The 20,970-nt window shown below is 44.3% G+C and overlaps 1 protein-coding gene across 3 annotated transcripts in view; it reads left to right on the forward strand.

Annotated features, from left to right (window-relative positions):
* The first annotated feature begins 13,077 nt into the window (after positions 1-13,077).
* Positions 13,078-20,970, forward strand: part of EXTL3 (exostosin like glycosyltransferase 3) — a 55,370-nt gene continuing 47,477 nt past the window's right edge. Inside the window, exon 1 of one of the 3 annotated variants that reach the window (XM_073586340.1) lies at positions 13,078-13,214. The gene's annotated coding sequence lies outside the window, so the exon portion shown is untranslated. The other 2 variants (XM_073586341.1, XM_073586343.1) reach the window with 2 other exon arrangements.

Consider the following 20,970-nt stretch of genomic DNA (forward strand, 5'->3'; position numbering starts at 1 on the left):
AACCGCAGCAGAATCCGCAGAAAAGAAGTGACATGTCATTTCTTTCTGCGGATTCAAAACCGCAGCTTTTCCGCAGTTAAAAATCTGCAGCATGGGCACAGCAGATTGTAAGTCACATAGATTTACATGCTACTGTACACTGTCTGCAGAACTGCTGCAGATCCGCAGCAGCCAAAACCACAGCGGATCCGCAGCAAAAACCGCAGCATGTTCACATAGCCTAATCATGACTTTGGTGCACCCGGTATTTGGAGCCCTGTCCTGCAGAACAAAGCCATCCATAATCAACAGCATAATTCTAACAGTTCATAGCGTAACTCTATAGTCTCCTTTGCTCATTTCAAGAAGAGATGCCACCCGACTTTGAATTAAGCTTCCGCTGGCACAATCTGACACTGCGAGTTGCAACTGAACCAGGAGGTCACTAGTAACAGATTGACATAAATGGTTCCAACTAAACTATGCGTTCCTGTGACTCTTAACTCTGCCAAACTTGGCCAACTCCATTGTAGCGCAGGTCTTTTGCACGCAACTAAAGATTGCACTCTTTTCACAGCTCTGTGCAAGGTTTTGCCATGGGGGTCCCAGCAAAGGGACATTAATATTTTTTATTTATTTAATTTACCGGCCTTTGGCTTGATTTCCAGCCATGCCAACTTGATGGATGAACGATTTGTAGGAAGATCGATCTTGTGTAAACCTAGATAGAACCTATGTACAAGAATATAACTCCTTTAATACTGCTCCTATGTACAAGAATATAACTACTATAATACTGCACCTATGTACAGGAATATAACTACTGTAATACTGCCCCTATGTACAAGAATATAACTACTATAATACTGCTCCTATGTACAAGAATATAACTACTATAATACTGCCCCTATGTACAAGAATATAACTACTATAATACTGCCCCCTATATAAAAGAATATAACTACTATAATACTGCCCCTATGTACAGGAATATAACTACTATAATACTGCCCCTATGTACAAGAATATAACTACTATAATACAGCCCCCTATATACAAGAATATAACTACTATAATACTGCCCCTATGTACAAGAATATAACTACTATAATACTGCCCCCTATATACAAGAATATAACTACTATAATACTGCCCCTATGTACAAGAATATAACTCCTTTAATACTGCTCCTATGTACAAGAACATAACTACTATAATACTGCTCCCTATGTACAAGAATATAACTACTATAATACTGCCCCTATGTACAAGAATATAACTACTATAATACTGCTCCCTATGTACAAGAATATAACTACTATAATACTGCCCCTATGTCCTAGAATATAACTACTATAATACTGCTCCTATGTACAAGAAAATAACTACTATAATACTGTCCCCTATGTACAAGAAAATAACTACTATAATATTGTCCCCTATGTACAAGAATATAACTACTATAATACTGCTCCCTGTGTACAAGAATATAACTACTATAATACTGCCCCTATGTACAAGAATATAACTACTATAATACTGCCCCCATGTATAAGAATATAACTACTATAATACTGCTCCTTGTGTACAAGAATATAACTACTATAATACTGCCCCTATATACAAGAATATAACTACTATAATACTGCTCCTATGTACAAGAATATAACTACTATAATACTGCCCCCTATGTACAAGAATATAACTACTATAATACTGCCCCCTATGTACAAGAATATAACTACTATAATACTGCCCCCTATGTATAAGAATATAACTACTATAATACTGCTCCCTGTGTACAAGAATATAACTACTATAATACTGCCCCTATGTACAAGAATATAACTACTATAATACTGCCCCCTATGTATAAGAATATAACTACTATAACACTGCTCCTTGTGTACAAGAATATAACTACTATAATACTGCCCCTATATACAAGAATATAACTACTATAATACTGCTCCTATGTACAAGAATATAACTACTATAATACTGCCCCTATATACAAGAATATAACTACTATAATACTGCCCCTATATACAAGAATATAACTACTATAATACTGCCCCCATATACAAGAATATAACTACTATAATACTGCCCCCTATATACAAGAATATAACTACTATAATATTGCTCCTGTGTACAAGAATATAACTACTATAATACTGCTCCTATGTACAAGAATATAACTACTATAATACTGCCCCTATATACAAGAATATAACTACTATAATACTGCCCCTATATACAAGAATAAAACTACTATAATACTGCCCCCATATACAAGAATATAACTACTATAATACTGCCCCCTATATACAAGAATATAACTACTATAATACTGCTCCTGTGTACAAGAATATTACTACTATAATACTGCTCCTATGTACAAGAATATAACTACTATAATACTGCCCCCTAGGTACAAGAATATAACTACTATAATACTGCTCCTATGTACAAGAATATAACTACTATAATACTGCTCCTGTGTACAAGAATATAACTACTATAATACTGCTCCTATGTACAAGAATATAACTACTATAATACTGCTCCTATGTACAAGAATATAACTACAATCATACTGCCCCTATATACAAGAATATAACTACTATAATACTGCCTCTATGTACAAGAATATAACTACTATAATACTGCCCCCTATGTACAAGAATATAACTACTATAATACTGCCCCTATGTTTAAGAATATAACTACTATAATACTGCCCCCTATGTACAAGAATATAACTACTATAATACTGCTCCTCTGTACAAGAATATAACTACTATAATACTGCTCCTATGTATAAGAATATAACTACTATAATACTGCCCCTATGTATAAGAATATAACTACTATAATACTGCCCCTATGTACAAGAATATAACTACTATAATACTGCTCCTCTGTACAAGAATATAACTACTATAATACTGTCCCCTATGTACAAGAATATAACTACTATAATACTGCCCCTATGTACAAGAATATAATTACTATAATACTGCTCCTATGTACAAGAATATAACTACTATAATACTGCCCCTATGTACACGAATTTAACTACTATAATACTGCCCCCTATGTACAAGAATATAAATACTATAATACTGCCCCCTATGTACAAGAATATAACTACTATAATACTGCCCCTATGTACACGAATTTAACTACTATAATACTGCCCCCTATGTACAAGAATATAACTACTATAATACTGCTCCTATGTACAAGAATATAACTACTATAATACTGCCATATATAAGAAAACAACGATAATACTCTTCTGTGTATAGAAGGTGGTGATAGGTAATATATACAATGGGGTATTGGTGTGCTCCCCCTCGTTACAGGTCCTAATCCCGGTCTCAGTGCTTGTATATATTACGCTGCTGCTCTGCTGTGGCAATATGCCTTTAATAATGACAGCTGGATACATCCGGCTGCCAAAACCCCAAACTTTCCAGATTCAGTAACATGTCTTGGAGCTGCAGATCTTCTCCCACAATGCACAATATTTGCCAAGGGATTAGAAGAATTTTCTGTAAACTTTGTACCCAGTTACGGATCAGGGGTCCTGTATGTAGCTGCTCTGGGCCCCTACAGTCTGAAAGAGCTTTTATAATAATTAAAAGGTCTGCTAAAACAATATTTTACCAATTGAAATCCCTTTATTCTGTGTCCTCCCTCCTGACTGTGCAGATACGGGAAGGTGACAAGTACAGGAGAGGGAAGGACAGCAGTCAGGGTCTATGTTCCATTTGTGGTCTGGGCACAGCTGGGTGAAGAGCACTTTGGGGAAGGATAGAGAAACTAATAAATGACACCACGGTGTCTCATCTACACTAGACCATAGTGACCGATAAAAGACCGCAGATCGGGTACCTGAAAGGTGATCGGCAGTCAGTTACTGGCCTGATTACAGAGGCCGACAAAGTTCACGTATCATCTTATTGGCAGAGCATCACCTGATTATATGGGTCGAGAAACTATGCGCACAGAACAATTGATTAATTTGTTCTCTGTTGACCAAGTATCATGAGACTACAGTGACCGATAAAAGACCGCAGATCGGGTACCTGAAAGGTGATCGGCAGTCACTTACTTGCCTGACTGCACAGGAAGACAAAGTTCATGTATCATTTTATCGGCAGTGTATTATCTTATTACCTGGGCCGACAAACTACGCGCACACAAATAATTCATTTGTTCTGTGCTGATAGAATATCGGCAGCACATTGCCCATCTACTCAGATGATGTGCTGCCGATATACTACGAATGATGAACGATGCATTGCTCCTCCTCTCCGAGTCCAGCGCTGAGTCCTGACGGCTAAGCTCAGCAGCTCTGCCTACGTTTCTGACACAACCACTAAGCTCAATGATTGTCTGCAGCGCTGATGAAATAATAATAATCTGTTGAAATGAGTTTAAAGGTGTTGTCTGGGACTTTAACATTGATAGGATAGGTCATCAGTGTGTGATCGGTGGGGATCCAACACTTGGCACTCCCTGCAGATGAGTTGTTCCCGGATGTCAGGTTCATCCGTCCCTCCCATCGATTCCATCAGATGTCTCCTCTTTGTCAGTCCGTTCAGCCATTGCCCAGTAATGTCACTTCAGGGTGGTCCATAGCTTGTCCCCTCCTTCTTTTTCCAAAGGGTGCCATAATAGTAATACACAGGGTCGGACTGGCCCACCGGAGAACTGGAGGATTCTCCAGTGGGCCCAGGCACCGACACCTGCTTAGTGCCCTCACTGCTCCAGGGGCCCCCAGCTAGTGGCGTGACGCTAATAGTGGCACACTTAGCAGCTCTGGGACCCGTGAGTCAGGGGGGCCCGCCCAGTGCCAGCAGAGCAGCAGCTGGAGACAGGAGCCTGTTCCCGCTGTTAAAGGGTAATGAATATTCACGCTTTCCCTCGCCCCCATGGGTGTGGAGAGGAGTGAGTATTCATTTCACTTTAATAGTGGGCAGTGTTAGCCACAGGCTGAGGCCAACACTGCCCACATGAAAAGCCGGTGTGGCTGCATTGGGGCCCCGGAGATGGGCCCCTGCAGGGTGGCTAACCCTGAGGGCAATCGGAAGGCAGGGAGAGATCCCTTCAGCTTGGCAGTGGAGCGGAGCTGCAGGGATCCGATGGCGTCCTGCTTCCTGCCCGGCGCTTCCTGTTTGTCACAGCGCAGCTGAATTACATCATCATTCAGCGCGGCTGTTTCAGAGAGAAAACTGCTGGTGACAAAGATGCTGCCGGGATGTGCTGTGGCTGCGAGGAATGTGTGGAGATGTGAGTGGTGCTGTTTGTCTGCGTGTGTGTATGTGGTGCGGTGTGGTGCTGTGTGTGTGTCTGTCGTGGTGCAGTGTGTGTATTGGAGATTGGCAATGATGTGGGTGGTGGGGGAGAAGGCAATGATGGAGGTGGAGGGGGGCTGCATTATACCCTATGAGGGGGCTGCATTATATTCTGTGGGGGGCTGCATTATTCTCTCAGGGGGCTACATTATATTCTAGGGGCTACATCATACTATATGAGGGGGCTGCATTATGCCCTATGAGGGGGTTGTATTATACTCTGAGGGGGCTACATTACAGTATATTCTGTGGAGAGGCTGCATTATACTATATGAGGGGGGCTGCATTATACCCTATGAGGGTGCTACATTATATTCTTTGGGGGCTGCAATATACCTTATGAGGCGGTTGCATTATATTTTGTGATGCTGCTGCATTATACCCTATGAGAGGGGCTGCACTATATTCTATGAGGGGGCTGTATTATATTCTATGAAGGGGATGTATTATATTCTATGAGGGGAGCTGCATTATAGTGGGCAGCAACTAACAGAATGGTTTTTAACAGGGAAAAATGCAAAGTACTACATCTGGGCAATAAAAATGAAAAAAGCATATACAGAATGGGAGGCATAGGGCTAAGCAACAGCACATGTGAAAAAGACTTGGGTATACTAATAGATCACAGACTGAATATGAGTCAACAGTGTGATGCAGCAGCAAAAAAGGCAAATGCAATTCTAGGATGTATTAACAGAAGCATACAGTCTAGATCACGTGAAGTCATTATTTCCCTCTACTCCTCTTTGGTCAGACCTCATCTGGAATATTGTGTCCAGTTTTGGGTACCACATTTTAAAAAAGACATCAACAAACTGGAGCAAGTTCAGAAAAGAGCGACCAGAATGGTGACCGGTCTGCAAACCCTGTCTTATGAGGAAAGGTTGCAGGATTTGGGATTGTTTAGTTTGCAAAAGAGAAGACTGAGAGGAGACTTAATAGCTGTCTACAAATATCTAAAGGGCTGTCACATTGTAGAAGGATCAACTTTATTCTCATTTGTACAAGGAAAGACTAGAAGCAATGAGATGAAACTGAATGGGAGGAGACACAGATTAGATATTAGAAAAAACTTTTTGACAGTTAGAGTGATCAATGAGTGGAACAAGCTGCCACGAGAAGTGGTGAGTTCTCCTTCAATGGACGTCTTCAGAGGCTGGACAGACATCTGTCTGGGATGATTTAGCGAATCCTGCTTTGAGCAGGGGGTTGGACCAGATGGCCCAGGAGGTCCCTTCCAACTCTACGATTCTATGATTCTATATTCTATGAGGGGGGCTGCATTTTATCCCATGAGGGAGGCTACATTATTTTCTATGAGGGGGCTACTTTATATTCCATGAGGGGGCTACCCCAACCCCTGCTACATAAGACGTGTACTTCCTTATATTATTGCCGGATATTAGCGTGTTTTACCGCACAATTGGTGGTCTTGCATTTAATTCTATGTAGCTACATAGTGGGCCCCAAGAATGATTTTGTCTGGTGGGGCCTGGGTGCTCCAGTCCGACGCTGGTAATACAGGGGTCACCTAATGACCTGTCTGGTAAAGCCGCCCCCATAAGTGATTGCTGAGGCATAACTGCTGCTCCGATAATAGTCACATTGCAGCGAAGGGTTAATGTTTGGATTCACCTGATTCTGGTCTTGCTTCAATGTCCCTGAGTGTGATTAGATGTGACACTATGTATCCACGTCCGGATCAGTAGTAGTACCATTTACAGCTAATTGGCGCTTCAGATGGCAGATGTGGGGGGTGCGCGGCCAGCGCGGAGCGTAAGACACAGATCCGCTGCCACTGATGACCTTTCTGGTATTTAACGAGAGACAACATAAGAGGTTGCCAAAGAAACTGAGAGTGGATGACGCAGTGTATGTATACAGCGGGCACAACTCCGGGACCGGCACCACAGGAAACAACAGCGGCCATGGAGAAAGAAACAGTACAGAAAAGTATCTGCCCCCCCCAGATGTCCCGAATACAGCACATATCAGACTGACAAAGAAGGCTCCCTGCTCTGTAATAAAGACGTCATCATGGATGTGATGGAGAGAAAAGTATCAGTCATAGGATAAGCACTGTATGTACAGAGTGACTGCACCAGCAGAATAGTGAGTGCAGCTCTGGAATATAATACAGGATGTAACTCAGGATCAGTAATGTAATGTATGTACACAGTGACTGCACCAGCAGAATAGTGAGTGCAGCTCTGGTGTATAATACAGGATGTAACTCAGGATCAGTAATGTAATGTATGTACACAGTGACTGCACCAGCAGAATAGTGAGTGCAGCTCTGGAGTATAATACAGGATGTAACTCAGGATCAGTAATGTAATGTATGTACACAGTGACTGCACCAGCAGAATAGTGAGTGCAGCTCTGGAGTATAATACAGGATGTAACTCAGGATCAGTAATGTAATGTATGTACACATTGACTGCACCAGCAGAATATCGAGTGCAGCTCTGGGGTATAATACAGGAGGTAACTCAGGATCAGTAATGTAATGTATGCACACAGTGACTGCACCAGCAGAATATCGAGTGCAGCTCTGGGGTATAATACAGGAGGTAACTCAGGATCAGTAATGTAATGTATGTACACAGAGACTGCACCAGCAGAATATCGAGTGCAGCTCTGGAGTATAATACAGGATGTAACTCAGGATCAGTAATGTATGTACACAGTGACTGCACCAGCAGAATAGTGAGTGCAGCTCTGGAGTATAATACAGGAGGTAACTCAGGATCAGTAATGTAATGTATGTACACAGTGACTGCACAAGCAGAATAGTGAGTGTAGCTCTGGAGTATAATACAGGATGTAACTCAGGATCAGTAATGTAATTTATGTACCCAGTGACTGCACCAGCAGAATAGTGAGTGCAGCTCTGGGATATAATACAGGATGTAACTCAGGATCAGTAATGTAATGTAGGTACACAGTGACTACACCAGCAGAATAGTGAGTGCAGCTCTGGGGTATAATACAGGAGGTAACTCAGGATCAGTAATGTATGTACACAGTGACTGCACCAGCAGAATAGTGAGTGCAGCTCTGGAGTATAATACAGGAGGTAACTCAGGATCAGTAATGTAATGTATGTACACAGTGACTGCACCAGCAGAATATCGAGTGCAGCTCTGGGGTATAATACAGGAGGTAACTCAGGATCAGTAATGTAATGTATGTACACAGAGACTGCACCAGCAGAATATCGAGTGCAGCTCTGGAGTATAATACAGGATGTAACTCAGGATCAGTAATGTATGTACACAGTGACTGCACCAGCAGAATAGTGAGTGCAGCTCTGTAGTATAATACAGGATGTAACTCAGGATCAGTAATGTAATGTATACACAGAGTGACTGCACCAGCAGAATAGTGAGTGCAGTTCTGGAGTATAATACAGGATGTAACTCAGGATCAGTAATGTAATGTATGTACACAGTGACTGTAGCAGCAGAATAGTGAGTGCAGCTCTGGAGTATAATACAGGAGGTAACTCAGGATCAGTAATGTAATGTATGCACACAGTGACTGCACCAGCATTATAGTGAGTGCAGCTCTGGGGTATAATACAGGATATAACTCAGGATCAGTAATGTAATGTATGTACACAGTGACTGCACCAGCAGAATAGTGAGTGCAGCTCTGGAGTATAATACAGGATGTAACTCAGGATCAGTAATGTAATGTATGTACAGTGACTGCACCAGCAGAATAGTGAGTGCAGCTCTGGAGTATAATACAGGATGTAACTCAGGATCAGTAATGTATGTACACAGTGACTGCACCAGCAGAATAGTGAGTGCAGCTCTGGAGTATAATACAGGATGTAACTCAGGATCAGTAATGTATGTACACAGTGACTGCACCAGCAGAATAGTGAGTGCTGATCTGGGGTATAATACAGTAATGTAATCTGTAGCGGCCACTGCACATTGGATGGAACCGTGCCTTGCAAAGTCTATATCCGACCACTGCCAGAGCTGAGAGCTGCTGACTGGTTGGGGTTCTGGGTGTCAGATTTCCATCAATCTGATGACCTATATAAGGACAAGTCAGCAACATCATAGGACAGGAGAAAGGATCCATATTGGTCTTAATATGACTGTTACATCCGGACTCTTCTCTGCATCTTCAGATGGGGGCATCATGTGACGACTGCAATACATCAGTGGTCAAATATTGACAGCAGTGATCATGCTCCATTTTAGCAGCGGTGTAACTAAGGTGAGTTCAGGGGTTGCAGGTGAACACGAGTTCTGCAACGTATGGGGCCCAAAATGTCCCTGTAGACCATGTAAGAAGACTAATACTAAAAAAGACTTGTGATGGCTAAGGACTCTATAGGAGATGTTGCATCGGGCTCACGGCCACGGCTTTACAGTTACACCTCTTCATCCTAGCAAAAAGTTTTCTAGCTCTCTCTTCTGGCTTAGGCTGGTTTCACATTTGCACTTTTGTGCGCAGCGCATCGTGCGCATGCGCACCTATGTTTAACATGACGTGCGCATGGTCTTGCGCACACTTGCTTTTTCATGCGCATGCGTTTTTTTGTCTTTTGCGCCAGGCGCGCCAGACGCAACATGTTGCATTTTTTGGTGCGCCCTGTCTCGGCAAAAAAACGCATGCGCACGCTTGCGCACGGAATGCGCAAAAACAACACATTGAAGTCTATGGGAACGCATGCGTGCGCATGGTTTTGCGCACGGTTGCGTTTTTTTGCGCATGCGTTTTTGAGTGAAACAAGTCTAGAATGTTCTCTAGACAATGGAAAAAATGACACACCTAAAAACGCATGTGCATAAAAAAACGCAGATGCATGCAAAAACGCATGTAAAACGCAAGCAACGCTGCGTTTTTTTGACACATCAGCGTGCGCATGACGTTAAAAAAACGCGCGTTTGTTTTGCGTTTTTCTTTGCGTTTTTTATGCGCACGATGCGCTGCGCAAAAAAACGCTAATGTGAAACTAGCCTTAGATGGTATTTGATCACTGCAGACAATCAGCGGCTGATCATTGGCTGCAGCAGTCACATGCAGACCCATGCCAGAAAGGGAAGTGAGGTGACTGGTGGGGGAGATCGTCAGCAGTATCTAGGACATGCTACGGGTGTCTTCTCTCCTTAGTGCCCCTGCTCCAGGTGTCTCTCCTCCTTATTGCCCCTGCTCCAGGTGTCTCCCCTCCTTATTGCCCTGCTCCAGGTGTCTCTCCTCCTTAGTGCCCCTGCTCCAGGTGTCTCCCCTCCTTATTGCCCTGCTCCAGGTGTCTCCCCTCCTTAGTGCCCCTGCTCCAGGTGTCTCTCCTCCTTGGTGCCCCTGCTCCATGTGTCTTCCCTCCTTATTGCCCCTGCTCCAGGTGTCTCTCCTCCTTGGTGCCCCTGCTCCAGGTGTCTCCCATCCTTAGTGCCCTACTCCAGGTGTCTCTCCTCCTTAGTGCCCTACTCCAGGTGTCTCTCCTCCTTAGTGCCCTACTCCAGGTGTCTCTCCTCCTTGGTGCCCCTGCTCCAGGTGTCTCTCCTCCTTGGTGCCCCTGCTCCAGGTGTCTCCCATCCTTAGTGCCCTACTCCAGGTGTCTCCCATCCTTAGTGCCCTACTCCAGGTGTCTCTCCTCCTTAGTGCCCTACTCCAGGTGTCTCTCCTCCTTAGTGCCCTACTCCAGGTGTCTCTCCTCCTTGGTGCCCCTGCTCCAGGTGTCTCTCCTCCTTGGTGCCCCTGCTCCAGGTGTCTCCCATCCTTAGTGCCCTACTCCAGGTGTCTCCCATCCTTAGTGCCCTACTCCAGGTGTCTCTCCTCCTTAGTGCCCTACTCCAGGTGTCTCTCCTCCTTGGTGCCCCTGCTCCAGGTGTCTCTCCTCCTTGGTGCCCCTGCTCCAGGTGTCTCTCCTCCTTGGTGCCCCTGCTCCAGGTGTCTCTCCTCCTTGGTGCCCCTGCTCCAGGTGTCTCTCCTCCTTGGTGCCCCTGCTCCAGGTGTCTCTCCTCCTTGGTGCCCCTGCTCCAGGTGTCTCTCCTCCTTGGTGCCCCTGCTCCAGGTGTCTCTCCTCCTTGGTGCCCCTGCTCCAGGTGTCTCTCCTCCTTGGTGCCCCTGCTCCAGGTGTCTCTCCTCCTTGGTGCCCCTGCTCCAGGAGTCTCTCCTCATTGGTGCCCCTGCTCCAGGTGTCTCCCCTCCTTGGTGCCCCTGCTCCAGGTGTCTCTCCTCCTTAGTGCCCCTGCTCCAGGTGTCTCTCCTCCTTGGTGCCCCTGCTCCAGGTGTCTCTCCTCCTTGGTGCCCCTGCTCCAGGTGTCTCTCCTCCTTGGTGCCCCTGCTCCAGGTGTCTCTCCTCCTTGGTGCCCCTGCTCCAGGTGTCTCCCCTCCTTAGTGCCCTACTCCAGGTGTCTCTCCTCCTTGGTGCCCCTGCTCCAGGTGTCTCTCCTCCTTGGTGCCCCTGCTCCAGGTGTCTCCCCTCCTTGGTGCCCCTGCTCCAGGTGTCTCCCCTCCTTAGTGCCCTACTCCAGGTGTCTCTCCTCCTTGGTGCCCCTGCTCCAGGTGTCTCCCCTCCTTAGTGCCCTACTCCAGATGTCTCTCCTCCTTGGTGCCCCTGCTCCAGGTGTCTCCCCTCCTTAGTGCCCTACTCCAGGTGTCTCCCCCCCTTATTGCCCCTGCTCCAGGTGTCTCTCCTCCTTGGTGACCCTACTCCAGGTGTCTCTCCTCCTTGGTGCCCCTGCTCCAGGTGTCTCCCCCCCTTATTGCCCCTGTTCCAGGTGTCTCCGCTCCTTGGTGCCCCTGCTCCAGGTGTCTCCCCTCATTATTGCCCTGCTCCATGTGTCTCCCCTCCTTGGTGCCCCTGCTCCAGGTGTCTCCCCTCATTATTGCCCTGCTCCATGTGTCTCCCCCCCTTATTGCCCCTGCTCCAGGTGTCTCTCCTCCTTATTGCCCCTGCTCCAGGTGTCTCTCCTCCTTAGTGCCCCTGCTCCAGGTGTCTCCCCTCATTATTGCCCCTGCTCCAGGTGTCTCCCCCCCTTATTGCCCCTGCTCCAGGTGTCTCTCCTCCTTATTGCCCCTGCTCCATGTGTCTCCCCCCCTTATTGCCCCTGCTCCAGGTGTCTCCCCTCATTATTGCCCCTGCTCCAGGTGTCTCCCCCCCTTATTGCCCCTGCTCCAGGTGTCTCCCCCCCTTATTGCCCCTGCTCCATGTGTCTCCCCTCCTTGGTGCCCCTGCTCCAGGTGTCTCCCCCCCTTATTGCCCCTGCTCCAGGTGTCTCCCCTCATTATTGCCCTGCTCCAGGTGTCTCCCCTCATTATTGCCCTGCTCCATGCGTGTCCCCTCCTTGGTGCCCCTGCTCCAGGTGTCTCCCCCCCTTATTGCCCTGCTCCAGGTGTCTCCCCTCATTATTGCCCCTGCTCCAGGTGTCTCCCCTCCTTGGTGCCCCTGCTCCAGGTGTCTCCCCCCCTTATTGCCCCTGCTCCAGGTGTCTCCCCTCATTATTGCCCTGCTCCAGGTGTCTCCCCTCCTTGGTGCCCATGCTCCAGGTATTATTAAAATACCACACAGAGATCAGGACAGGACAAGTTTTTTTTACAGCGTTTGCTTTCTTTACGGCACATTGGTCTCACCAGCCTCCACGCCCGCTGTACACAGAAGGTTCTCCATCACCATGACAACGCAGGATGCGGCCGCCAGAGGGAGCTGTGGGCTCAGAGCGTGTGTTATCTCTGGAGGAGCGCGTGCACCCAGCGGGGCGGGAACAGAGCGGCGCCGAGCACGGAGATGGGCGGAGCCATCAGAGCAGAATCTCGCGAGACTTGGCAGCTCGAGTCGGCGGTGCGTTCTCCTCCAAGGCAGCGGTGTACAGTGTGAGGCGGAGACATCGGGCGGCGGTAAGAGGGGAACCGGGGGTGAGGGGAACACTGCCGAGCAGTCACCTGGTGCTACTCAGCGCTGGCGCACAACGAGCCGCGACCTCCTGCCCTGTGTATGTATGTATACTGCCCTCCTGTATCGTGTGCAGAGCCCTGACCATATATACCATGTACTGTGTCACAGATCACATCCCCCTCCTTATATATTATATCCCCTGTGTCACAGATCACATCCCCCTCCTTATATATTATATCCCCTGTGTCACAGATCACATCCCCCTCCTTATATATTATATCCCCTGTGTCACAGATCACATCCCCCTCCTTATATATTATATCCCCTGTGTCATATATCACATCCCCCTCCTTATATATTATATCCCCTGTGTCACAGATCACATCCCCCTCCTTATATATTATATCCCCTGTGTCACAGATCACATCCCCCTCCTTATATATTATATCCCCTGTGTCACAGATCACATCCCCCTCCTTATATATTATATCCCCTGTGTCATATATCACATCCCCCTCCTTATATATTATATCCCCTGTGTCATAGATCACATCCCCCTCCTTATATATTATATCCCCTGTGTCATATATCACATCCCCCTCCTTATATATTATATCCCCTGTGTCACAGATCACATCCCCCTCCTTATATATTATATCCCCTGTGTCACAGATCACATCCCCTCCTTATATATTATATCCCCTGTGTCACAGATCACATCCCCCTCCTTATATATTATATCCCCTGTGTCACAGATCACATCCCCCTCCTTATATATATTATATCCCCTGTGTCACAGATCACATCCCCCTCCTTATATATTATATCCCCTGTGTCATATATCACATCCCCCTCCTTATATATTATATCCCCTGTGTCATAGATCACATCCCCCTCCTTATATATTATATCCCCTGTGTCATATATCACATCCCCCTCCTTATATATTATATCCCCTGTGTCATATATCACATCCCCCTCCTTATATATTATATCCCCTGTGTCACAGATCACATCCCCCTCCTTATATATTATATCCCCTGTGTCACAGATCACATCCGCTCCTTATATATTATATCCCCTGTGTCACAGATCACATCCCCCTCCTTATATATTATATCCCCTGTGTCATATATCACATCCCCCTCCTTATATATTAGATCACATCCCCCTCCTTATATATTATATCCCCTGTGTCATAGATCACATCCCCCCCTTATAGATTAGATCACATCCCCCTCCTTATATATTATATCCCCTGTGTCATATATCACATCCCCCTCCTTATATATTATATCCCCGGTGTCACGTATCACATCCCCCTCCTTATATATTATATCCCCTGTGTCATATATCACATCCCCCTCCTTATATATTATATCCCCGGTGTCACGTATCACATCCCCCACCTTATATATTATATCCCCTGTGTCATATATCACATCCCCCTCCTTATATATTATATCCCCTGTGTCACAGATCACATCCCCCTCCTTATATATTATATCCCCTGTGTCATATATCACATCCCCCTCCTTATATATTATATCCCCGGTGTCATGTATCACATCCCCCTCCTTATATATTATATCCCCGGTGTCACGTATCACATCCCCCTCCTTATATATTATATCCCCGGTGTCACGTATCACATCCCCCTCCTTATATATTATATCCCCGGTGTCACGTATCACATCCCCCTCCTTATATATTATATCCCCTGTGTCATAGATCACATCCCCCTCCTTATATATTATATCCCCTGTGTCATAGATCACATCCCCCCCTTATATATTAGATCACATCCCCCTCCTTATATATTATATCCCCTGTGTCATATATCACATCCCCCTCCTTATATATTATATCCCCGGTGTCACGTATCACATCCCCCTCCTTATATATTATATCCCCTGTGTCATATATCACATCCCCCTCCTTATATATTATATCCCCTGTGTCATATATCACATCCCCCTCCTTATATATTATATCCCCGGTGTCACGTATCACATCCCCCTCCTTATATATTATATCCCCTGTGTCATATATCACATCCCCCTCCTTATATATTATATCCCCGGTGTCACGTATCACATCCCCCTCCTTATATATTATATCCCCTGTGTCATATATCACATCCCCCTCCTTATATATTATATCCCCGGTGTCACGTATCACATCCCCCTCCTTATATATTATATCCCCTGTGTCATATATCACATCCCCCTCCTTATATATTATATCCCCTGTGTCACAGATCACATCCCCCTCCTTATATATTATATCCCCGGTGTCACGTATCACATCCCCCTCCTTATATATTATATCCCCTGTGTCACAGATCACATCCCCTCCTTATATATTATATCCCCTGTGTCATAGATCACATCCCCCTCCTTATATATTATATCCCCTGTGTCATATATCACATCCCCCTCCTTATATATTATATCCCCGGTGTCACGTATCACATCCCCCTCCTTATATATTATATCCCCTGTGTCATATATCACATCCCCCTCCTTATATATTATATCCCCTGTGTCACAGATCACATCCCCCTCCTTATATATTATATCCCCGGTGTCACATATCACATCCCCCTCCTTATATATTATATCCCCTGTGTCATATATCACATCCCCCTCCTTATATATTATATCCCCGGTGTCACGTATCACATCCCCCTCCTTATATATTATATCCCCTGTGTCATAGATCACATCCCCCTCCTTATATATTATATCCCCTGTGTCACAGATCACATCCCCCTCCTTATATATTATATCCCCTGTGTCATATATCACATCCCCCTCCTTATATATTATATCCCCGGTGTCACGTATCACATCCCCCTCCTTATATATATTATATCCCCTGTGTCACAGATCACATCCCCCTCCTTATATATTATATCCCCTGTGTCATATATCACATCCCCCTCCTTATATATTATATCCCCTGTGTCACAGATCACATCCCCCTCCTTATATATTATATCCCCTGTGTCACAGATCACATCCCCCTCCTTATATATTATATCCCCTGTGTCACAGATCACATCCCCTCCTTATATATTATATCCCCTGTGTCACAGATCACATCCCCCTCCTTATATATTATATCCCCTGTGTCATATATCACATCCCCCTCCTTATATATTATATCCCCTGTGTCATATATCACATCCCCCTCCTTATATATTATATCCCCGGTGTCACGTATCACATCCCCCTCCTTATATATATTATATCCCCTGTGTCACAGATCACATCCCCCTCCTTATATATTATATCCCCTGTGTCATATATCACATCCCCCTCCTTATATATTATATCCCCTGTGTCACAGATCACATCCCCCTCCTTATATATTATATCCCCTGTGTCACAGATCACATCCCCCTCCTTATATATTATATCCCCTGTGTCACAGATCACATCCCCTCCTTATATATTATATCCCCTGTGTCACAGATCACATCCCCCTCCTTATATATTATATCCCCTGTGTCATATATCACATCCCCCTCCTTATATATTATATCCCCTGTGTCATATATCACATCCCCCTCCTTATATATTATATCCCCTGTGTCACAGATCACATCCCCTCCTTATATATTATATCCCCTGTGTCACAGATCACATCCCCCTCCTTATATATTATATCCCCTGTGTCACAGATCACATCCCCTCCTTATATATTATATCCCATGTGTCACAGATCACATCCCCCTCCTTATATATTATATCCCCTGTGTCATAGATCACATCCCCCTCCTTATATATTATATCCCCTGTGTCATAGATCACATCCCCCTCCTTATATATTATATCCCCTGTGTCATAGATCACATCCCCCTCCTTATATATTATATCCCCTGTGTCATATATCACATCCCCCTCCTTATATATTATATCCCCGTGTCACAGATCACATCCGCTCCTTATATATTATATCCCCTGTGTCACAGATCACATCCGCTCCTTATATATTATATCCCCTGTGTCACAGATCACATCCCCTCCTTATATATTATATCCCCTGTGTCATAGATCACATCCCCCTCCTTATATATTATATCCCCTGTGTCATAGATCACATCCCCCTCCTTATATATTATATCCCCTGTGTCATATATCACATCCCCCTCCTTATATATTATATCCCCTGTGTCACAGATCACATCCCCTCCTTATATATTATATCCCCTGTGTCACAGATCACATCCCCCTCCTTATATATTATATCCCCTGTGTCACAGATCACATCCCCCTCCTTATATATTATATCCCCTGTGTCACAGATCACATCCCCTCCTTATATATTATATCCCCTGTGTCACAGATCACATCCCCTCCTTATATATTATATCCCCTGTGTCATAGATCACATCCCCCTCCTTATATATTATATCCCCTGTGTCATAGATCACATCCCCCTCCTTATATATTATATCCCCTGTGTCATATATCACATCCCCCTCCTTATATATTATATCCCCTGTGTCACAGATCACATCCCCTCCTTATATATTATATCCCCTGTGTCACAGATCACATCCCCCTCCTTATATATTATATCCCCTGTGTCATAGATCACATCCCCCTCTTTATATATTATATCCCCTGTGTCACAGATCACATCCCCCTCCTTATATATTATATCCCCTGTGTCATAGATCACATCCCCCTCCTTATATATTATATCCCCTGTGTCACAGATCACATCCCCCTCCTTATATATTATATCCCCTGTGTCATATATCACATCCCCCTCCTTATATATTATATCCCCGGTGTCACGTATCACATCCCCCTCCTTATATATATTATATCCCCTGTGTCACAGATCACATCCCCCTCCTTATATATTATATCCCCTGTGTCATATATCACATCCCCCTCCTTATATATTATATCCCCTGTGTCACAGATCACATCCCCCTCCTTATATATTATATCCCCTGTGTCACAGATCACATCCCCCTCCTTATATATTATATCCCCTGTGTCACAGATCACATCCCCCTCCTTATATATTATATCCCCTGTGTCACAGATCACATCCCCTCCTTATATATTATATCCCCTGTGTCACAGATCACATCCCCCTCCTTATATATTATATCCCCTGTGTCATATATCACATCCCCCTCCTTATATATTATATCCCCTGTGTCATATATCACATCCCCCTCCTTATATATTATATCCCCTGTGTCACAGATCACATCCCCTCCTTATATATTATATCCCCTGTGTCACAGATCACATCCCCCTCCTTATATATTATATCCCCTGTGTCACAGATCACATCCCCTCCTTATATATTATATCCCATGTGTCACAGATCACATCCCCCTCCTTATATATTATATCCCCTGTGTCATAGATCACATCCCCCTCCTTATATATTATATCCCCTGTGTCATAGATCACATCCCCCTCCTTATATATTATATCCCCTGTGTCATAGATCACATCCCCCTCCTTATATATTATATCCCCTGTGTCATAGATCACATCCCCCTCCTTATATATTATATCCCCGTGTCACAGATCACATCCGCTCCTTATATATTATATCCCCTGTGTCACAGATCACATCCGCTCCTTATATATTATATCCCCTGTGTCACAGATCACATCCCCTCCTTATATATTATATCCCCTGTGTCATAGATCACATCCCCCTCCTTATATATTATATCCCCTGTGTCATAGATCACATCCCCCTCCTTATATATTATATCCCCTGTGTCATATATCACATCCCCCTCCTTATATATTATATCCCCTGTGTCACAGATCACATCCCCTCCTTATATATTATATCCCCTGTGTCACAGATCACATCCCCCTCCTTATATATTATATCCCCTGTGTCACAGATCACATCCCCCTCCTTATATATGATATCCCCTGTGTCACAGATCACATCCCCTCCTTATATATTATATCCCCTGTGTCACAGATCACATCCCCCTCCTTATATATTATATCCCCTGTGTCACAGATCACATCCCCCTCCTTATATTTTATATCCCCTGTGTCACAGATCACATCCCCCTCCTTGTATATTATATCCCCTGTGTCATAGATCACATCCCCCTCCTTATATATTATATCCCCTGTGTCACAGATCACATCCCCCTCCTTGTATATTATATCCCCTGTGTCACAGATCACATCCCCCTCCTTATATATTATATCCCCTGTGTCACAGATCACATCCCCCTCCTTATATATTATATCCCCTGTGTCACAGATCACATCCCCCTCCTTATATATTATATCCCCTGTGTCACAGATCACATCCCCTCCTTATATATTATATCCCATGTGATGTATCAAGAATTCTGCAAGTTTGCAAACAGTGCTCATTAAAAATATTGTTTTCCATCTCTGGGTTCTGTGCCGTATGCGTTTCCATAGTAACAGACGGAAAACAAAACCCTGCGTAGTGTCATCCTTGGGGCATATTTCCTTCTGCCATCTTCTTGCTTACACCTCCGTTATGAATGCATGGGAGCAGTAATAAAAAACAGCACCAAAATGCTGAAGTGTTAGGCTGTGTGCACACATTATGGATTTGCTGCATTTGTTTTTTTTTTTTTTTTTTTTACAGTTTTGTCACAAAACACCATCCAATGAGATTCTTGAAGTCTCGTGTACACGCTGCTTTTTTTTTCCCACCCTACCAGTTTCATCGTTGCAGAATAATTTTTCAGTACCTTTGCAGCGTTTTTCTACCATTGCAATACATGGGAATACACTCAATGTAAAAAAAAAAAAAGCGTAAAACATGTTACTAAAAAGACATGCATTTTTCCTGCCAACACAAAAAACTTGTGATTGTACATTGTGGCAATTATCAAAATTGTGTTATCATTTTTTTGACGTCCATTACAATATATATCAATTTTTTAATGTTAAAACTGCGCAGTCTGAGATCTCGGAAACAGTCACAGAAGTTCTAATTATCGCCTTTCTGTACATATCCGTCATCACCTCTATACTGCGCTTTGTTTCTTCGTCCAGTTTCTTTGGACACGTAAACCACAGAGATTCTTCTGTAGAGCAATGTGCCGGCACCATATGATAGTACTTTCATATACAGTCATGGCTGAAAGTGTTGGCACCCCTGAAATTGTTCCAGAAGATGAAGTATTTCTCCCAGAAAATTATTACATTTACCCATGTTTTGTTATGCACATGTTTATCTCCTTTGTGTGTATTGCAACAACATAAGAAAAAAAAAAGGCTAATTGGACTTAATTTCACACAACCCCATAAATGATCCAGACAAAATTGTTGGCACCTTTCCAAAATTGTGGGTAAACAACTTTGTTTCAAGTAGGTGATGCTTGTTCAGACTCACCTGTGGCAAGTAACAGGAATCGCACCTGAAACCAGATAAAAAAGGGGAGAAGTTGACTCCATTTTTGCATTGTGTCCTTGTGTGCCACATTAAGTATGGAGAAAAGAAAGAGGAGGAGAGAACTGTCTGAGGACTTGAGAACCAAAATTGTTGAACAATATCAACAATCTCAAGGTTACAAGTCCATCTCCAAAGATCTTGATGGGCTTTTGTCCATGGTGAGTGACATAATCAAGAAGTTTACAACCCATAGCACTGTAGGTAATCTCCCTGGGCGTGGATGGCAGAGAAAAATTTAAGGAAAGGTTGCAATACTGGATAGTACGAATGGTGGATAAGCAGCCCCAATCAAGATCCAAAGAAATTCAA

Source organism: Dendrobates tinctorius, unplaced genomic scaffold, assembly GCF_039654945.1.
Source record: "Dendrobates tinctorius isolate UK_male_01 unplaced genomic scaffold, ASM3965494v1 ptg000093l, whole genome shotgun sequence".
Taxonomy (NCBI): domain Eukaryota; kingdom Metazoa; phylum Chordata; class Amphibia; order Anura; family Dendrobatidae; genus Dendrobates; species Dendrobates tinctorius.